Source organism: Syngnathus floridae, chromosome 8, assembly GCF_059516105.1.
Source record: "Syngnathus floridae isolate MCC-2025c chromosome 8, RoL_Sflo_1.0, whole genome shotgun sequence".
Lineage (NCBI taxonomy): Eukaryota > Metazoa > Chordata > Actinopteri > Syngnathiformes > Syngnathidae > Syngnathus > Syngnathus floridae.
The window spans coordinates 11,615,400-11,623,345 of NC_142420.1; positions in this window are offsets into that span (position 1 = coordinate 11,615,400).

Here is a 7,946-nt window from a genome sequence, read left to right on the forward strand (position 1 = left end):
ACATACACACCAAATCAATAAAGAAGACATAACTAGACATTTTTGATAAGTGGTAATGAGAAAGGGTTTTGATCTGATATATATTTCTGAGCACTTTGAAATAACAAATGTTTTTGATATATTGCCCGAATAGCATAATGACCCTTAAGGAACTGTTTAATGCATGCCTGATGATTTTCTAAATCACGGACACTGCCAAAGTCGTCTAAAAATATTCAGTACTTGATTATATCTCATGTTTTGACTAATGCTAGACGCCAGTTTTTGATTACTACTGAACGTTCTGGACAGAGGGAAATATTTTACCTAACAAAGAAAAGATATGGTTGGAAGCATGATTAAACTAAGAATGTGATGACGTAAGCAAGTACAAGGAGTATCAAAAGAACAAACAAACAAAAACATGTTAAGTGGTGAGTACAAATTTTGCATAGTCAGGGAACATTAATAAATTGATGATGTCACAGCCAAAAGCTCACATAATTCCGTACAAAATGACAAAATTGAAAGAATGATGAATGGACGGTGTGCGACAGTGGGCGAAGTGGATGTATGTGCAAGAATGGTCTACAGGAAGGACACTTGGAGATAAAACCGGTAGAGGTGCCAGAGGAAGAGCGGCAGGAGGAAAAACAACCAAGAACCCGGCCAAAGGTGATCGCCAAGGCCCAAAGACGGTATGAAAGACAACAGCCCTCACACACACCGAATCGCCCATAATCAGCACCCACCACCACGGAACCAGCTCTCACCGAACCAGCACCCACTCCCATGGAACCAAACTCTACTGCGAACTTGCCCCACCCCAAAGACTCATCACCCATCAAACTCTGCCCACACCGGCATGTGCAACTGAATATAAGCTGACCAAAGAACCTTAAATGTTGCCTTTTCTGAATGGAGACCTTCTGCTCTTGAGCATGGTCGCACGAAAGGCCCAGCACTGTATTGTCCTTTCCTGAAAATAAAGCTTTCTTAACAAGAATTGTGATTGAACTCAACCAACCTGTGTAAGTCTAAATTTTGTTTCGGTGTCTTAGCCTTTTCCTAAAACTGAAGAAATAAAACAAGCATGCGGTGAGTAAATTGGATAACAGGTGATTGGCTATGCCTTTTGCCGTAAGGCGTGGATAGCGCGCTTCCCAAATTGTGGACCAAAAATCCAACAGTGGTAAACAGATCCCATCACTCAGCTTTTATGAAAATGACAATATTGAGTCTTTTATGGGGACAAGCAGCTTTGAGGACAATGACGTCACCCCTAAGAATCACACCGGTAAGTCAGTGACCTGATAGTTGTTGTGATACTTGCTGTTTTGGTAATCTTTGGCTTATTTTCCTTCCTGCTTGAAAGTCTGCGCTGAGCAGCTGGCGCCCACCTTTGCACGGATCTTCAATCGTTCCCTGGAGCTGTGTGAGGTGCCCTCGTGCTTCAAGAGCTCCACCATCGTTCCAGTGGCCAAGAAGCCCGCCATCACAGGTTTGAATGACTATAGACCTGTCGCACTGACATCTGTGGTCATGAAATCTTTCGAGAGGTTAGTGCTGAACTACCTGAAGGATGTCACAGGCCCCCTGCTGGACCCCCTCCAGTTTGCCTACCGGGCAAACAGGTCGGTGGATGATGCGGTCAACATGGGACTGCACTACATCCTGCAACACCTGGACACCCCAGGAACGTACGCCAGGATCCTGTTTGTGGACTTTAGCTCGGCGTTCAACACCATCGCTCCTGACATCCTCCAACAGAAGCTCATCCAGCTCGCGGTGCCTGCCTCCGCCTGTCAGTGGATCACCAGCTTCCTGACCAACAGGAGACAGCATGTGAGGCTGGGAAGCATCACATCTGACACCCGGACCATCAATACTGGAGCCCCTCAGGGGTGCGTCCTCTCCCCACTGCTCTTCTCTCTCTATACCAACGATTTCTCCGCAGGTGACTCTCCTGTGAAGCTCCTGAAGTATGCAGACGGCACCACTCTCATCGGACTGATCCAGGACGGTGATGAGACTGCGTACAGACAGGAGGTGGAGCGGCTGGTCCACTGGTGCAGCCAAAACCACCTGGAGCTGAACCCGCTCAAGACCGTGGAGATGACAGTGGACTTCAGGCGAGGCCCTTCACCACTTTCACCCCTCACTATTCGCAGTAATACTATTCTCTCCACAAACACCTTCAAGTTCCTGGGAACCACAATCTCTCGGGACCTGAAATGGACCGGCCAAATAGACTCTGTCTGGAAGAAGGCCCAGCAGAGGCTGTACTTCCTGAGACAGCTCAGGAAGTTCAACCTGCCGCGGGAGCTGCTGAAGACCTTCTACACTGCCATCATCCAGTCTGTCCTCTGCACCTCCATCACTGTCTGGTTTGGATCGGCCTCCAAACAAGACAAGCACAGACTGCAACGGACAATAAGGACTGCAGAAAAGATAATTGGAATCAACCTCCCATCTATCCAAGACTTGTACTTGTCCAGGACCAGGAAACGTGCAAGTAACATCTCTACAGACCCTTCTCACCCAGGTTGCAGTCTGTTTGAACTACTCCCCTCCGGACGGCGTTATTGAGCTCTGTACACTAAAACCAGCAGACACAGAGACAGCTTCTTCCCCCAGGCTGTCGCTCTGATGAACTCACACCACTCTTAGAGTCTCAGAGTCATTACTGTGCAATAACATCCCGCTTTCCATACCTTTTTTGTCTACACTGTTTGTACTATGTGTCCTCTCTGCATCCATTGCAGCCTGGTCATCCTAGAAGAGGGGACCCTCCCATCTGTGGTCTCTTCTCAAGGTTTCTCATTTCCCCTAGCTGGAGTTTTGAGTTTTTCCTTGCCCTCTTGGGAGTTTAAGATCAGTTTAAGATCAGGGGATGTTTGAGAATATCTTTCGTTCTTCACATGTCCTGAGTGTTGTTGTTAGTCACCTAAATGTTGAACAGAGGCTGTGATTTACCGAAGTCAAATTCCTTGTTTGGCACGCTCAAACATGGCGAATAAAAAACTCTTGAATCTTGAATCTTGAATAATGCCCCTCTGAAGGAAACTATGATGCGCCCATGACAAAAATGAGTTTGACATCCCTGCTCTAAAGGTACAACACATGCACAACAGTGTGAGAATGATTAACAAGGGAACGGGGAAGCTTTATCTTTTACACAAGTATGGGGGAGGTTTTATAAAGCCTTAATTTTAGTGTAAAGAACCACAATGCAACAGAAGATTTGTGGGCAACCACGACCCACTTTCGTTTTGCTCAGCATGATCTCCCCAGGGTTAGTGTGGTGTGTCAATCCTGATGGTGGACTCTTTGAATTGCTTGACAGGTAAACCACATTTTCTTCATACGATAAACTTGCACTACATCCGACTTACTGAGGGAAATGTGGACCTCACTCTGGCACCGGTGATAGTGCCCTTATCAGCACCCCTCACAGAACTCCCTGAGAGACAAGGCTGAACACCTTCTGCAAGTCCACAAAACACATGTGGACTGGTTGAGCGAACTCCCATGCACCCTCGAGGATCCTGTCGAAGGTAATAGAGCTGGTCCACTGTTCCAAGGCAAGGACGAAGACCAAGAGATCCGACCTCCCGACGGATCTCCAACACTCCTGACTAGACCCTACAAGGGAGTCTGAGGCAGTGTTCCCTTTAATTTTTCAAGTGTCTGTGCAAACAAACAAGCTCCCTCTGCACACTGTGGACCACTGTTTGCAAAACCAGATTGATTAAATAAATAAATAAATAAATAAATAAATAAATAAATAAATAAATAAATAAATAAATAAATAAAAAAAATATTGTCAACGACAACTTTAACTTGCTCGGGGTCGGATTTTGTTTTGTGTGACAGCTCGTTCCTTTTCTGTCGGACTTTTGCTATCTCTCGCAATAATGTACCAATCCTCTGTCCCATCTTGAGTCTTCAGACAATTTCAATAGCTTTCAAATGATATTTCTGCTGAATGTGACGCTTGAGGTAGTCCAACTTTCATTCCTTCCATATTTTTCCCTCCGTAAACTCGCCCACCACTTTGGCTTTCACTGCATGTTTAGCAGGAGACCTTTCTCATTCGAAAAAGAGAAATCCTCTTTCCTCTTGTACTTGCACACACTCCGGCAGCTATTCAATCTTAAAAGAACTGCCGCATCTCTTATTTATTTTGGCTTCGTGAGTCGATGCGTCGCTACTCATTCGTTTTGCCATGATTAGCTAATTTAGCATTTGCATCGCTTGACTCCACCGCACTGTCGTTAGCTAGTTAACCTGCGCGGCACGGATGGGTAGGACACATGTTCAGGCGCTGTCAATCCTATGATTGGCTATCTAGTGTAAGTGAACCATAACATATCATTGGCTGGACACCTGTCAATTACTGATTTACACTACAAAAAGGCCCAGAAAGAAAATCATCAATCAATCCACTTAGATTGATGCTGAATTTTATTTTGTGCGCATCATGGAGTTTCTTGTGCGACCAGTGCGCAATTGCGCAGCTGCGCAGCTTAGAGGGAACACTGGTCTGAGATGATTCCTCTGTCGTTGGAACACATCCTCCATTACTCCTACTTAAAAAGGGCGACCATAACCCCAGTCTGCCAAACAAGAAGCACTGTCCCCAATGTCCATGCGATGCTGTAGAGGCGTGTCATCCAGGACAGCCCCACACCATACAGAGCCTTTAAGAACTCCGGGCGATATGTACTCCCGGGGTCCTGCCAGCGAGGAGCTTTTTAACTACCTCTGTGACTTCAACCCCAGAGATGGGAGAGGCCATCTCAGAGTCTCCAGGCTCTACTTATACAATGGAAGGCGTGTCGGTAAAATTGAGGAGGTCTTTGAAGTATTCTCCCCACGTCCCGAGTCGAGGTCAGCTGCACTCCATCTCCACTGTACAGTGTTAAACAGTGCACTGCTTTCTCCTGAGGCATTGGATGGTGGACCATAATTTTCTCAAAGCCGCACAGAAGTCCTTCTCTATGGTGTCGCCGGACACCTCCCACACCCGAGTCTTTGTCTCAGCAACAGCCGAAACTGCGTGCTGCTTGGCCGCCCCGGTACCTGTCAGCTGCCTCTGAATTTCCACAGGCTAAAAAGACCTGACAGAACTCCTTCTGCTTGATGGCATTACTTACCACCGGTGTCCACCAGTGGGTTCGGCGGTTGCCGCCACAACAGGTATCGACTAGCTTACGGCCACAGGTCTCATCAGCCACTTCAACGATGAAGGCATGGAACATGGTTGACTCAGACACATCCAGACAGAGACACATGCCTCCCTCAGGATGTGGACAAAGCTCTGCTGGTGGTGGGAGTTCCGCCCCGTCTGTTCGTGATAGGGATGTTACAGACCGACTTTTGATTCAATCACATGAAATTTCGAAAATGGCCATTTACTAAAAAATAAAAGCAAAATTCACACCTACCAGGAAAACAGCTTCAATATACCAGGCTGCAGAAGCATAGATGAAGGCATCCACATAAAACATCCCTAAAAATGTAGCAAGGTTGAGTGTGTCTGGCTTCTTCTTACTGGACTCTAAATTGTGCCACTGTATCCCAACAACTCTGTGTTCGAAATGACCAAAATACCCAGAGCCATGTCCAAAGGCCACGGGAGACAGAAAGCTCTGAGAAAAGAAGCAAAAACAAAACACAGCAAAATAAAAACACTTTTAAAGGCGCATTTAGCAGACACGACACATTCATTGTAAAATGTTCATATTGCTTACAGCAAATATTATAGTTGTCTTAGAGACGCCTTTTGCGAATGAAAAAATCAGTGTGTATATCGCATGGAAGCTCAAGGACAGGAACCCCTCAAATACAGTAGCCATGTTGGCGGTGGAGAAGAATGTACTCATGAGGAAACACAGTGTGATATTGGCAATGGCAAATGATATCAGGAAAAAAAACACAATAGCCACACTGCTGTATGGCATGATCTCACCAAATTAGAAACAAAAAAAGAGAAACATTATTCAAAAAAGTTCACTCTATACCACAACACATGGGCAAAACTATACAATAAAAGCAGAGATGAAAAACTACTGCGTACACTACTACTACTACACTTGTGTCACGCCTCAGCCCCAGCTGTTCCACTAAGTGTCGGTTGTCTTGGTTTCTGTCTGTGTGATCGCCCCTCCCCTCCTGTGTGCCCATGATTAGTTTGATTATTCCCACCTGCCTCTTGTTACCTGTCGTGTATATAAGTCCTGTCTGCCCCTCACTCCCCGTCGGATCATTGTTGTGTGTTAATGTCATGATGTGTTTTTTGGTTCCAGTTGCTGTCATTGGTAATGTTACCCTGCCATTTTGTTTCACGTCTTTTTCGGTCAGTCTTGTTGTTAGGTTTTGTTAATCAGTTATGTCAGTTTACCGAGTCTGCATTTTGAGTTCCGCCAATAAACCCTGGTCCAAGCTGCACTTGGTCATCCTGCTCCTTTTCCACTCCGGTCCTGACAATTTGAGCCTGTTCGTTCAATTTCAGTATTATGCCTTAATGCATTAAATGACAATTGTTCTTGCCTTAAAAAGAGGAAGAAGGGGTATCGAAGACAGAAGGCAAACCACAAAAGTGCTGATGAACCAACTGAGCCACAGTGTGCCTACACTCAGACCCATTATTTTCATGGATTCTTTCAGCCTGGATTCCTTCTCGATAACCAGACGCTTAATGTTCATCATCACAAACAAGATCCAGGCCAATCCCATGGCAATTGGTAAAATTGTGGTGTGCAGCGATCTCATTCTATGAGAACAAGATGTAATTTTAGTTGAGAGATTTGTCAAATGAAACTAACAGGACATTCAATCAGGACGCAACAGAAAACACCATGAATGAATTGAGTACACTAACCAGCCAGAAGATTATCGACCTGCACCATTTACTACATTTACTATTAAGATTACAAAAGCTGCGTGAAAATTACATTCCTTTAAAGCAGAAGTCAAATATTTTGTTTGCAATAATATACTCTGTCGCTACTAGTCAATACATGGTATTCTGTAGATATTGCATGTGTGGAATATATTAAGCAGCAATATCCACCTCAGGCGACTCACCTGTTTTCTGGGCTGAGCCCAGGGCATTCTGAAATAATATTCAATCACCAGCAGGTGGCAGTGCAGTGTATAAGGCTCCCACTCATTGTTATTGCAATGTCTTCACTTAAGGGTGCACTTTGCAGGATTTTTCCCCGAAATATATGTCGATAATAGCCTTTTGATTTGAACATTTTTTACTCGCATATATTCTAAATAACTGATTAACACTTTAGCTGAAACTATACACGTGAGTAATTAATGCTTAGTAAATTGAAATTTAATAAATTTCACTCTTCTACCGCAAGGGGTAATACCGATTAGAAACGCAAAATCCTGCAAAGTGCATCTAACATATGTTAATTTTGTTCAAAGGTGAAAAGACTCTTCAGGTGAGTCTTTGCTGTTGTGAAATCAGAGTGGATAAGAACAAGTGTAAGAAGCAAGAGGAAAAAGACAAATAAAGGTATTATTTTGATTAAGTGTCTGTATTAAACCACCTTAGCCATATTGTTGTGGTAGATAGTGATGTCTTTCACCTCCAAACAAATTTAGAATTGAGTTAAAGTTGCATTATTCCGAATTTTGATACTGCATGACTTACATGTGAATCTTATTAGGTACAAAAATGTCATCGTCTCTTTCCTCAATTTCATATGATATGTTTTTACAAATATATGTTGTCTGATATGTTTTCCCCAATTAAACGGCCGATGTTTGGTTGCGCTTCTGTCAGAATATGGAAGATTGCCTTCTCCACCAGGTCCTGAACAGACACAAAGCTGTCCCAAATGTGTCGCATGTCACTGATTAGGTTAGTTGCTGGACCAGAATACCAAAACCTGGAGGGGAAAAATATCACACCAGTAACAGTGAGCATGCTCAGGGATTGTAAA